The 14,606-nt window shown below is 38.6% G+C and overlaps 1 long non-coding RNA gene across 1 annotated transcript in view; it reads right to left on the bottom strand.

Moving 5' to 3' along the window:
- Nucleotides 1-14,606, bottom strand: part of LOC134759329 (uncharacterized) — a 74,065-nt gene that overhangs the window by 11,434 nt on the left and 48,025 nt on the right. The gene's annotated exons all lie outside the window — the stretch shown is intronic.

Genomic DNA, 14,606 nt, shown 5'->3' with positions numbered 1-14,606 from the left:
AGAACACTGCTGTTTGACATTTATAATTTTGATTATTCTAGCCTTTGAGTTTGAAAGATAATGACACTATCATTTTAGAGTATACCTTACTATGTTGTGTACCTCTGAATTAAGTGTACAGACTTGAGTTCAAGAACTGTATTTGCCCTTTACCAGCTATTTGACCATGAACAGGTTACTTAACTCTCTCCAAGCCTCAGTTTCTCCATCTGTAAATTGAGGGCTACAATAGTATCTACCTCCAAGCATTACTATAAAGAGCAAGTGAGATAATAGATGTTAAGTCTGACAATTAACCAGTAACTAAATTCTAGCTGTTATTTTCTTCCTCCTAGGTCACAATGAAGCTGAACTCCTTTTAATGTGTAATGAAAGCAATTTGTAGGAAAGGCTCCATGGAAGACATACATATAGGCATCCTTCTTGATACTGAAAACTATCTTCTTTGTTTGAAAGGAACTATTGCTAAATGCAGAACAAGCTCATTGCAGTTACCTATTGTGCATCTTTTTAAATACTTGATTATGTAACCATAAATCTGACAGCATGTCTCATTGGCTTATCTGGTAGCAAATCTAGGCCCCGTCAGCCACCCTATTGACGTTGGTGGCTCTGCTAAACGTCAGGGGGACATGAAATCACTGCCTCTTGGGCATCTGGGGACACATGGTAATGCTGTGCCTTGACAGAAGTATTTGTTTAAAGAAATGTCAATGCTGTCATTTGTGAACTCTATCAAAATTAAAAATGTATTTTCTATACCCTTCAATGGAATCTCTGCTGCTATTTATGCTATTTTTCCCAGGAGAGTTTCAGGGGCCTGTAAGCACTCTGTTGACGAACCAATCTGACTCACTTAGCACAAAGACAACATGCCTGGGATGGATCCCTAGTGTCTTGTACCCTCAGTTTCTAGTGAAGCATCCCCTATTGGAATTAGAGCCTTGTGCATGTCAAAGAGAACAATTCACATTTATTTTCAGAGGGTTCCCTGGTCTCCAGCCTCAGAAGTTACCCATGTACTCCTCCTTCATGTAGGTTTGCCTTTACCCATCCCTGCCCTTCCTCCATATAAGAAGCTCTTCATGCACCCCTTAGCCTGCTTTAGAAACAATGGCTCAGAGCCTAAAATGGGGATCACAGACTGGCCAACCTAGAAAGGTCATCAATGCCATTCAACCCAACTTTTTTATTCTGTGAGGTTCAGAGAAACATCTTGCTCAAGGTCCAGCAATAGGTTTAACAGAGACATTCATACACTTCACAAATACTTATTGAGTGCCTGCTATATGCTAGGCACTATTCTAGGCACTAGGAATAGAGCAATGAACTGAACAGAGCAGACAAAACTCCCTGGGCTCATGGGCTTACATTCTAGTGGGGGAGATTGAGGTGGTACATGCTATAGAATCAAGGACTCTCAGTATTGGAAGGAATCCAGAATGTCATAGAGTCTGATGCCTTCCTTATTCAAGGTAGGAATTACCCAGCATCAACAACCATAGCATCCTTTGGGACCACCAGTGACAAGCTGCTGAGTGTAACTCCCAAAGTGAGTTGGCAGCCAGTTTCACTGGTGGTAGTCAGCTAATTAGGGTTAGTTATTAGTTAACTAGTCAGCTAGTGGTTAGAAAAGTCAGCTCCTTCTACCCACTGACTCTATTTTCTCAGGCCATATAGAATTATGCCCCCTTCTCTCCTCCAGTCTGTATTCAACACAATAACCCACTGTGACTGTAAAAGATAGATCACACCGTGTCTCTCCTATGCTCAAAACATCCCAGTGACTCCCCATCTCATCAGCAAACACCTGAAGCATTGCAGGCCAAGTTGATCTTCCCTTTCTCTCCTCTCACCACCACCCCCATTACCTGCCTGACCTCATCTCCTACTCTCCCGCACACTGGCCCTCTTACTATTCCTCAACTTCTGTCTTCCAGCACTCAACCACCACTCGTACTCTGTGAAGAACACCCTCCATCCACGGCCCTCATCTCCTCCAATTATTTCTCAGATGTCACCTATCCTGACCATTCTTTCTGAAATTGCGCCCCACTCCCACTAACAACATACCCTAGCCCTCTTCTTTGCTTAATTTTTTCTCCTTACTGTTTATTACCTCTAGTATACTATATGTTTTGTATATTATTTTGTTATTTGTATCCCTCCCAGCCATAAGTATAAGATTCACATGGTCAGGGATATGGTTATTTTGTTAATTGCTGTATCCCAAAATGCTGAACAGTGTGCCTGGCACAAGGTAGCACTCTATAAATATTTGTTGAATGAAAGAGTAAATGAATGAAGTAAAGTCCTCTTCTCTTTTACTTTTGTGGTCAACTCTTAGGTTCCCTCTGGACCTATTTTTCTTCATGCCAAATTCTCCAAGGGCCTTAAGCTTTAACAATCACATCTGGATAGTAAATTGTTCAACAGACTGAAGACTGCAGTGGCCATTAGTTTGTCAGTAACTCCGTTTCCTGCCTCAAGACTTTTTTTTTTCTTTTATTATTATACTTTAAGTTTTAGGGTACATGTGCACATTGTGCAGGTTAGTTACATATGTATACATGTGCCATGCTGGTGCGCTGCACCCACTAACTTCTCATCTAGCATTAGGTATATCTCCCAATGCTATCCCTCCCCCCTCCCCCCACCCCACAACAGTCCCCAGAGTGTGATGTTCCCCTTCCTGTGTCCATGTGATCTCATTGTTCAATTCCCACCTATGAGTGACAATATGCGGTGTTTGGTTTTTTGTTCTTGTGATAGTTTACTGAGAATGATGATTTCCAATTTCATCCATGTCCCTACAAAGGACATGAACTCATCATTTTTCATGGCTGCATAGTATTCCATGGTGTATATGTGCCACATTTTCTTAATCCAGTCTATCATTGTTGGACATTTGGGTTGGTGCCAAGTCTTTGCTATTGTGAATAATGCCGCAATAAACATACATGTGCACATGTCTTTATAGCAACATGATTTATAGTCCTTTGGGTATATACCCAGTAATGGGATGGCTGGGTCAAATGGTATTTCTAGTTCTAGATCCCTGAGGAATTGCCATACTGACTTCCACAATGGTTGAACTAGTTTACAGTCCCACCAACAGTGTAAAAGTGTTCCTATTTCTCCACATCCTCTCCAGCACCTGTTGTTTCCTGACTTTTTAATGATGGCCATTCTAACTGGTGTGAGATGGTATCTCATTGTGGTTTTGATTTGCATTTCTCTGATGGCCAGTGATGATGAGCATTTTTTTCATGTGTTTTTTGGCTGCATAAATGTCTTCTTTTGAGAACTGTCTGTTCATGTCCTTTGCCCACTTTTTGATGGGGTTGTTTGTTTTTTTCTTGTAAATTTGTTTGAGTTCATTGTAGATTCTGGATATTAGCCCTTTGTCAGATGAGTAGGTTGTGAAAATTTTCTCCCATTTTGTAGGTTGCCTGTTCACTCTGATGGTAGTTTCTTTTGCTGTGCAGAAGCTCTTTAGTTTAATTAGATCCCATTTGTCAATTTTGGCTTCTGTTGCCATTGCTTTTGGTGTTTTAGACATGAAGTCCTTGCCCATGCCTATGTCCTGAATGGTAATGCCTACGTTTTCTTCTAGGGTTTTTATGGTTTTAGGTCTAACATTTAAGTCTTTAATCCATCTTGAATTGATTTTTGTATAGGATGTAAGGAAGGGATCCAGTTTTAGCTTTCTACATATGGCTAGCCAATTTTCCCAGCACCATTTATTAAATAGGGAATCCTTTCCCCATTGCTTGTTTTTCTCAGGTTTGTCAAAGATCAGATAGTTGTAGATATGCAGTGTTATTTCTGAGGGCTCTGTTCTGTTCCATTGATCTATATCTCTGGTTTGGTACCAGTACCATGCTGTTTTGATTACTGTAGCCTTGTAGTATAGTTTGAAGTCAGGTAGTGTGATGCCTCCAGCTTTGTTCTTTTGGCTTAGGATTGACTTGGCGATTCAGGCTCTTTGTTGGTTCCATATGAACTTCAAAGTAGTTTTTTCCAATTCTGTGAAGAAAGTCATTGGTAGCTTGATGGGGATAGCATTGAATCTGTAAATTACCTTGGGCAGTATGGCCATTTTCACGATATTGATTCTTCCTACCCATGAGCATGGAATGTTTTTCCATTTGTTTGTATCCTCTTTTATTTCCTTGAGAAGTGGTTTGTAGTTCTCCTTGAAGAGGTCCTTCACATCCCTTGTAAGTTGGATTCCTAGGTATTTTATTCTCTTTGAAGCAATTGTGAATGGGAGTTCACTCATGATTTGGCTCTGTGTTTGTCTGTTATTGGTGTATAAGAATGCTTGTGATTTTTGTACATTGACTTTGTATCCTGAGACTTTGCTGAAGTTGCTGATCAGCTTAAGGAGACTTTGGGCTGAGACAATGGGGTTTTCTAGATATACAATCATGTCATCTGCAAACAGGGACAATTTGACTTCCTCTTTTCCTAATTGAATACCCTTTATTTCCTTCTCCTGCCTAATTGCCCTGGCCAGAACTTCCAACACTATGTGGAATAGGAGTGGTGAGAGAGGGCATCCCTGTCTTGTGCCAGTTTTCAAAGGGAATGCTTCCAGTTTTTGCCCATTCAGTATGATATTGGCTGTGGGTCTGTCATAGATAGCTCTTATTATTTTGAGATACGTCCCATCAATACCTAATTTATTGAGAGTTTTTAGCATGAAGGGTTGTTGAATTTTGTCAAAGGCCTTTTCTGCATCTATTGAGATAATCATGTGGTTTTTGTCTTTGGCTCTGTTTATATGCTGGATTACATTTATTGATTTGCGTATATTGAACCAGCCTTGCATCCCAGGGATGAAGCCCACTTGATCATGGTGGATAAGCTTTTTGATGTGCTGCTGGATTCGGTTTGCCAGTATTTTATTCAGGATTTTTGCATCAATGTTCATCAAGGATATTGGTCTAAAATTCTCTTTTTTTGTTGTGTCTCTGCCCAGCTTTGGTATCAGAATGATGCTGGCCTCATAAAATGAGTTAGGGAGGATTCCCTCTTTTTCTATTGATTGGAATAGTTTCAGAAGGAATGGTACCAGTTCCTCCTTGTACCTCTGGTAGAATTCAGCTGTGAATCTGTCTGGTCCTGGACTCTTTTTGGTTGGTAAGCTATTGATTATTGCCACAATTTCAGCTCCTGTTATTGGTCTATTCAGAGATTCAAATTCTTCCTGGTTTAGTCTTGGGAGAGTGTATGTGTCGAGGAATTTATCCATTTCTTCTAGATTTTCTAGTTTATTTGCGTAGAGGTGTTTGTAGTATTCTCTGATGGTAGTTTGTATTTCTGTGGGATCGGTGGTGGTATCCCCTTTATCATTTTGTATTGTGTCTATTTGATTCTTCTCTTTTTTTCTTTATTAGTCTTGCTAGTGGTCTATCTATTTTGTTGATCCTTTCAAAAAACCAGCTCCTGGATTCATTAATTTTTTGAAGGGTTTTTTGTGTCTCTATTTCCTTCAGTTCTGCTCTGATTTTAGTTATTTCTTGCCTTCTGCTAGCTTTTGAATGTGTTTGCTCTTGCTTTTCTAGTCCTTTTAATTGTGATGTTATGGTGTCAATTTTGGATCTTTCCTGCTTTCTCTTGTGGGCATTTAGTGCTATAAATTTCCCTCTACACACTGCTTTTCCACAGACTATTTCTTTCATTTGGACACACTTCTAACCCCATCTTCCTCCTCCATGTCATTAATTCTGACCAGCTTTTCTTCTTCTTCCCATGCAGCGAACAAAGCAAACCAGGAGGGTCCTCTCCAGGTTTGATACCTGTGAGTGGACAGGTAACTTCAAAATCAGGAGGAGAAACAGCAGGAAGACTATTTCAGTCTTGGGTCCAGGACACCTTCACCAATAATAAAGTTAATACTATATTGAATTCACACAAAGACCTTGTGGATATTTCTCAAATGACCCAGAGTTCATAGAGTAAAAGTGTGTGGTTAATTTTAATCCTCAAATAAAACATAGAGTTCACTGGATCAGGAACCTAAGAAAAGATGTAACAAGTGCATACGGCAATCAAAGCACAAAATGGAGAAACAATGAGTTTTGATGTGGATGCATCATCAGTCTTTACTACTTACAAACCCCTAGGACACTACAGAGAAAGGATGTCTTTTAATGTCAGTTAATGCTCATCCCAAACAATCAGAGCCTCAGTATATATGCTGTAGCAGACTGAATTATTGCTCCCAGTTCTTCACTATACTATCATAGTATTAGAAACGCTTGTTATTGCCATGATCTAATGGTTGGTTCACCATGGGTAGAAGTTGCCATAAGGAGAGAAGTTGACTTCTCTGCCTCATGACTCTGGGCTTGACCATGTGGTTTGTTTTGGCAAATGGGCTATAGTAGACATGGTGCAAGCAGACGCTTGGAATATGTTTACATGGTTAGCTTTTGGGCTTTTGTGCTTCTGCCATCACCATGAAAAGAACATGCCCTAGATATCTATCTTAGTCCATTTGCATTGCTATTATAAAATACAAAAGACTGGGTAATTTATAAAGAAAAAAATTATTTTTCATAGCTCTACAGGCTAGGAAGTCAAGAGAATGGTGCCTGCAAGCATCTGGTGAGGGCCATTTTGCTATGTTATAATATGGGGATGGGCATCACATGGTAAGAGGGCAAGATTGTATGTCAGCTCAGGTCTCTCTTCTTCTTCTTATAAAGTCACCAGTCCCATCATGTGTGCTCCACACTGATGACCTTATCTAATCCTAATTTCCCCTCAAAGGCCCCACTGCCAATCAACAAATTAATCTGGTGACTACGTTTCCAACATATGAAATTTGAGGGACATATTCAAATCATAGAGGTATTCTTTGCCTTATTAGCCTGGACTCCAAAATAAGACATGTGGACCTAAACCTGGCCTACAGCCTGGATCCATACCCAACCAACACTAGCTGAGATCAACTTCATCCAAACCAAGCCACAAACCCATAAGCAAGAAAAACAAGTACTTGTTATTATAAGCCACTGAAATTAAGTTTGCTTTTATGTAGTGTTGTGGCAATAATTCAGTGATTCATAGTATTTGGGGATGTTATGGATTAAGTTGCGTCCTCCCAAATTTATATGTTGAAGACCTAACCCCTAATCTCCTCCCAAATTTATATGTTGAAGACCTAACTCAAGACCTAATGGCATTTGGAGATAGGGCCTTTAAGGATGTAATTAAGGTTAAAAAGGTCATAAGGGTAGGGCCCTAATCTGATAGGACTAGTGTCCTTATAAGAGGAGAAAGAGACACAAGAGAGCCTTCTCTCTCTCTTCATGCATGTGCACACAGAGTGGAAGGCCAGGTGAAGACACAGTGAGAATGCAGCCATCTACAAGCCAGAAAGAGAGGCCACCCTAGACACCAATCTTGATGGCACCTTTATTTTGAACTTCCAGCCTCCAGAACTATGAGAAAATAAATATCTTTTGTTTAAGCCACTCAGTCTGTGGCATTCTCTTATGGCAGCCTGAGCAGATTAATTCAGGGGCATTAGTAGATAAAATTATTTTTGCTGCCACAGCTTGCTTTTCCTCCCGTTGAGCTCTAAGTAAATTTGATGATCGTCCAACTTGACAAATTTACTTATTTCTTTTTTTTATTACACTTTAAGTTCTAGGGTCATGTGCACAACTTGCAGGTTTGTTATTTCTTTTTAGTAATTTATTTTGGTAACCATTTTCACTCTGTCTTCTCAAAATCATCTTAAAGGATGTTTGTCTCATCTCTGTTCCAGCCTCCTGTTGCTGAAACTGAATAACGTATACCTTAGATAAATTAATTGTGGTTTATTTGTATAATGGACATGCACAATACATTACACAGCACTGAATATAAATATATGTATCAACTTTGGATAAATTTTAAACATAATGGTAAGTGTAAAATAAGGTAAGTTGCAAAGGATGCATATCAGGTGATGCCATTTATTTTGAGATTAAAGCATATGTAACAATATTATACATAAGTTAAAGATATATACACATATAGTAAAAATACAAAGTCATGTATAGGGATTGTAAATATCACATTCAAAAGAGTGATTAACTTTGTGGGGATGGGAAGGAAATGTCATGAAGAGGGGTACACAGGTAGCTTCTATCAAGGTTTTTCTTTCCTAAGGTTTTATTTTCTAAGCTGGGTAGTTGGAATAGGTGGATAGCATATATAACTCATGTTTAATAGGAACAAATAAACACAAGCACGGGTCTTTTTTAAGTTAAGGCAACCATCATAAAAATTTTAAATACTAAATAACTTTTAAACTAGCCAAAGAGAATCTGTTCTATTCAATGCAAAGCACAAAAATAAAGACCCCAAGAATATATAGTGGATGCACCATGTGAAAAATAATGGCAATAATAAATACTTAGATGGCTTTAAAATAATTTCAAATTAGTTCAAGTCAACAATTTAAACACCAAGGCTATCAGGTTGCATTTTTAAAGGATTCAGCAATGTTTATTGCACAAAGGAAACTTCTAGAACAAAAAGATTCAAATGGATTAAAATTCAAAATGTAACGAAAGATATGTAAGACAAATATAAACAACAAGTTGTGACAACTTCTTACTATATGGTCAAAATAGAATTCAAGGCAAAAAATGGTTTATGGAATAAGAAATATGCCATATAGAAAAAGAACAATAGAGCAAGAAGATAAATTTATCATGAAAATATGCACTCAACAATACAGCCTCAAATTATGTAAAGTAATTACTGAAAAATTATTGATAGAGAATTAATGCACCCTTCTCAAAAAGCAAAAGGATTCTAGAATCACCCCCCTAATGCGTGGTTCCAAGTTGGCTTGGCAAATACTCCCCGACAATATGGCAGATCTCAGAAATCATACAGTGGTTACACTCACAAAGAGGTGAAAGATTTTATTAATTATCAGATTATATCTTCTGTCTTAATATTATTTATTAAATAAACCAAAATGTCCTCAATTTATTTGAAATATCAAACGTATCATATACTGATCATCTTCTGGCCTTCTTGTTTTTCTCTTGCATTGATATATCTGTGCACCAGTATCACAGCTTAATAGCTAGGGAAGGAAAAACACCCCCATACTCATCTTTTTCAAAACGCTCTTGAAAATTTTCACACATTTACTCTTCCAGAAGTTAGAATAATTTTCAATTTTTAAAAAATACTATTTGTATTTTGAATGGGATTGGGTTTCTCTGGTAGATAATTGTATTATCTATGAAAAACAATAAATCTTATTTCATATTTTTGCTCATCCTGCATCAACTAGAGCTTCTTGAACAATGTTGAAGTAGAAATCGTAATAGCAGGCATCCTTGAAGATGAAGGCTGTTGAATTCAGAGGGAGATTTTTTATCATCTTAAGAAAGTACTAAGAAATGTTTTTAAATCATAAATGGATATTAAATTTTATCAAAACACCTTTTGGTATCTAACAAGATTATCTTATGGCTTTCCTCCTTCAATTTAGTAATATTAATAATATATTTTCAAATGTAGAACTAATCATTGCAGTTGAGATTTTCGAATTCTGACTACATGCTAAGCACCATAATAAGTACTTTTTAGATATTAACTCTTTTAATCTTTACAACAACTGCATAAGGTACACACTACCATAAGCCCTATTTTGTGGATGAAGATACTAAGATACACAGAGATTAAATAGATTGATCAAAGCCATACAGTTTTTAGATTCATCTCAAGATGTAAACCTAATCCCAGGCTGTCTATCTAGAGTTTTCTCTCTTAAATCACTATACTTCTTTATAAACTCTACTTGGTCAAGGATATGTTAAAATATACTACTGAATTTAATTTGTGATTTATTTAGGATTTTGTACTACCTTTGTTATATTTAGGATTTGGGCTATATAATACGTAATATATAAAATTATATTTTAAATTATATTTCAATGAGTTTTGCAAATGTGTACCATCTAATCCATGTAACTATCACCACAAGAAAAGTATCAAATATTTCCATTGTTCAAGAATATTCCTCATGCTACTTTGAAGTCAATGTCTCCTAAACCCCTGTTCTATGAAATCACTGACCTGATTTCCATTACTGTGGAGTAACTTTTATACAGATAGATAGAAAGATAGATTAGATAGGTAGATGATACACAGATAGATAGATAGAATGTATTCTTTTATATCTAGCTCCTTTCACTCACATAATGTTCATGAAACTTATTTATATTGTTGCATGTATCATTATATAATTACTTGGGGGATTAATCAGGTACCAATTCTCAAGGATTTGGGGGAGGAAGAGGGTTAAGAAGTATTTCATTGTTGGATGAATACTTGAAATGTTCCTAGGTTTTATTATGAATGATACTCTTATGACCATTTATGTACTAGTATTTCTGTGAACAGTTAAGTTCTCTTGGATAAATACCTAGAAGTAGTATGGTAAATATGCATATAACTAAACTGTTTTCAAATGGCTATGCCATTTTACACTCCCAGCAGAACTGTGTGATCATTTACCTTGCTCCACACACCCTTGCAAATGCTTGGCGTTTTCAAGTCTTTTTAATTTTAGCCACTCTTATGATTCTGTAGCAGTATCTGATTGTGGGTTTTAATTTTTATTTCCCAGATGAGCATGGTGGCTCATGCCTGTAATCCCAACACTTTGGGTGGCTGAGGCAGGTGGATCACTTAAACCCAGGAGTTTGAGACTAGCCTGGGCAATATAGTGAGACCCGGTCTCCACGAAAATTTTTTTATAAAAATTAGTCAAGCACGGTGGCATTTGCCCGTAGTCCCAGCTACTCGAGAGGCTGAGGTGGGAGGATTGCTTGAGCCTGGGGAGGCTGAGGCTGCTGTGAGCCATGATCACATCACTGCACTCCTATCTGGGTGACAAAATGAGACCCTATCTCAAAGAAAAAAAATTTCCCTAATGACTATTAATAATTGAATATCTTCTTATGGCCATTTGTTTATCTTCTTTTGTAAAGTTTCTGTTTAAATATTTTGCCCACTTTTAATTGGACAGCTTTTCTTATTACTATTGAGTTGTAGGAACTCTATGTATATTCTACATACAAACTCCGCTTCCTCTTTGGGCACTGCTTCACCCACTTGCTCACTTTTCTCTACCTCTTGGGTAACCTCTTCTGTAAGAAGCCAGATGCCATGTCAAAAGGCTACTCAAGTAGGCTGTGGAGAGGCCCATGTGCAATGGGATGGAGATCTCTGGCCAATGGCCAGTGAGAAATGACAGCCCTCTAATAACCAAGTGTGTGAGCTCAGAAGTAGATAATTCAGGCCCAGTTGAGCCTTGAGATCACCACAGCCCCAGCTGAAAGTTTGACTGCATCCTCATGAGAAACCCTGAGCCAGAACCACCTAGCTGAGCCTCTTCCAGATTCCTGGTTCTCAGAAACTGTGAGATAATAAGTATTTGTAGTTGTGAACTGCCAAATTTTGAGGTAACTTGCTACATAGTAATAGATATCGAATACCTATCAAACTGTGATAACTCCAGCTCAACCCCTGAAATCTGGAAAGCACAGCCTTTGGAGTTGACTGGAGGTGCTGACCTGAGATCACATTGAAGGCCACAGTTCCCAGAAAGGAGGCTTCATCATCAGATCTCATTCCCCTGGTTCCCAGGCCCAGATCAGATTAGGTGCAATAGCATAAGCTGCTTCCACTTCAAACAAAATTAAGTTCTTCTGTTCTTCAACGTCATTAAGTGCATTTTACCAGCACTTTCCTTCCCTCTATGAGGTCTCATTTCTCTCTGTTCTGCATCTACTATTTCATGTCATCCTGTCTGCCTCTGAGATTCTCATGGTGGGAAAGAAACCCTTAAGGCCATGTATACCAAGCACATGGTTGAATGTTCTCTCTATCTCCCACATGGTCTTCTGGCTTATTTTTGAAATCTTGAGGTAACCATCTCCTGTTATCTCATTCTAACTTTGGATTACTCTGACTCTTAGAAAAGTCCTCTAATCATGAGCAGAATTCACTTTCTCTGCTCTCTAGCTCCATTTGATTCCCAAGAGATTCACTCTTGGGCAGACCCTTCATGGAGAATTGGCTGTGACTGAGACCAGACATCTCAAGCAAGGATTTGGTATTAATTGCCAGAGATTTAAAGGAAATCACTTTTTTTTCACTATGAAGTCCCTAGCTGCACTGAGGTTTGTATGAGCCATCTCATTAGCTAAATCCATCCTAGATGGTTATCTATTATAAAGAATTTGTCTGATGCTGAGGGATAAGTCTCTTTAATTATTTGGATCCTCAGATAGCTCTTCTCTTGGCAAAACGTTTTCTGGATATTCCTATAGCCACTGCTGCATGTAAGTGATGAGTAGCATGAACAAACATCTTGCCCTTGTCTCTGGTAGGGCCCTGAGCCAAGCACTATAAATTTGGGCTTCATCTCTCCTATTCAGACTTGCCAGGACAATGATAAGATAAATTATTTCCACAAAGAGGGTTGCTTTAGAGGCTTCCGGGAGAGCTTGGCTTATCTGTAGGTATTGGACGTTTGTAGGAATGCTTCCTTGCCTTCATAAAAGCAACCAAAAATGTGCCAGGCTTTGTATAAAACCTTTAAGATAGTCTACAAAGCTGTGTATAATATGACACCTGACTACTGCTCCACCTTCATTCTCACCATGCACTTCCTCCCACTCTGAAGTCCAGTTACTCTGGCATTCTTTTAGTGAGTCACATTCAGCCTGTTCTTGCTGCCACAGGGCCTTTCAATGTGGCATTTCTCTGCCCTGAAGTCATCTTATCTTCTCTATTCCCAGGTATCTCTTATCTTTCAGATCTCAGTTAAGTATTACTTCCTTAGAGAAGTCTTCCCAGATTACAACCCCTCAGTCTAGGTTTTATTTCTTTCATATTTGATTTCAAATGGTAGAAGTGCCTCCCTTTCAGCTTACCATTTCAGTTTTAGTTTATGTATTTATTAGTTCAATTATTTGATTAACGTCTATTCTCAGACATTCACACAAGGACTGCATTCCTGTTGCTCTCTATCAAAACACTTAATATAGTATCAAGTATAAGTGTTCAAGAAGTATTGTGGCATGAAAAAAGGAGGCAATTAGAACCCAATGTGATAAATGCTATCCTTGCAGTAGGCACAAGAAGTTGTGGTCCAACCTGACCCAGATAGAAAAGATTTCCTGGGAAAATACTATCCTATTGAGTATCTAAAAATGCACAGGATTCTGCCAGGTGAACAAAGCAACTGGGGAAGTAAGAGGTAACAAGAGCCTGAATGAGCTGATCAGTTATTGAATGGAAGTCATGTCCATTTTCTCCCCTCTGCAGATGAGAACTACTGGTCCCTCTATCCAGAAACAGGAAGTTACCAAAAGTCCTATGATGGATGGGGAGCTTTAAAACTTGATAAGAAACAAGCTTGTAAGGTCACAGTTGGACGTCACACAGTTCCTGTGAGATAGCCAGATCCCTCTCAGAACTTCATGAGGAAGGCCAGCTTTGCCAGAGAGCTGCCTCCTTGATCACCAATGACTGGGTTTCTGGAGATAGTAAAATATGCAGCTGCCAGGGCTGAGGATTTCAAAACTAGGTGCAATAATACCAAGTCAGGGCAGGATTACTCAGGTTTTTTGTCCTTTGGTCTCTTGAAGGCTGGGCCCAGGGTAAGTAAGACTCAGGAATGCATAGGCAACTCCATAGAATCCTACAGAAACCAGAAGGCAATGTTACACACACCAGATCTGGGAGCTGTTAAAGATTGCTGAGCTTGCCTGTAGGACAGTTGTGGCTTCAGCTCAGGTGGTGCTGAGCTCATCTGATTCCCAAGAGTGATCAAATAATTCAGCCTCATCCATTTCCTTTACCTAAACCTTCCATGCTAATCCCCAATCTGTGGCCTACATAACTGCTCATGTTCTCCCTTCATGAGTCCTAGCTACTCAGAATTCTGTTCTTTGTTTCCACTTAGAACTTAGGACTTTAACCATTTGTATGAACTCCAAGGTCAATTAGGAAATAATCTTTAATTGGAAATCTGAACATTGAAGGGAAGTGGCCAAAGAGAAGGGTCTTGGGGGAAAGTGCAGAGCATGCAGACCTAGCAACCAGGAACACAGTCATAGTATCAATGGCATGACGGAGTTTGCTCATATCAGCTCATGGAAGCCAATTGTTAACATCTCTTCCCAACTCTGTGTTCAGTGATATCTTATTGGTAGCTTGAAATCAGTGATTTTGGGAGTATTTACATAATGGAAATGAGCAAATGCTACAAATCAGGCCTTTTCTTTCCAGAGAGTCATCAGTTGTTAAATAATTACCACACATAGCTGCAAATCATGTTTAAGAAACGGAATATGCTAAAGTCAGAGCACAGAGAGTGAAAGATAAAGTAGAAACAGATGAGACTAAAATTAGACTATTGGGGTAGGGCCTACCTATCAGTATTTTTGTTAAAAAAAAAATGGACTTATCTTTTGTAACCCAGTCTTTGCTCAGATTTCTGAGGTCCTCAGGAGAGTGGGACTGAGGAGTTTGGATAGGACAAGTGTGGCTTCAGCTCAGGTGGT

Source organism: Gorilla gorilla, chromosome 9 (genome assembly GCF_029281585.2).
Source record: "Gorilla gorilla gorilla isolate KB3781 chromosome 9, NHGRI_mGorGor1-v2.1_pri, whole genome shotgun sequence".
Classification (NCBI taxonomy): domain Eukaryota; kingdom Metazoa; phylum Chordata; class Mammalia; order Primates; family Hominidae; genus Gorilla; species Gorilla gorilla.
The sequence above is the reverse complement of the archived record's forward strand: the minus strand, read 5'-3'. Positions and strand labels throughout refer to the sequence as shown.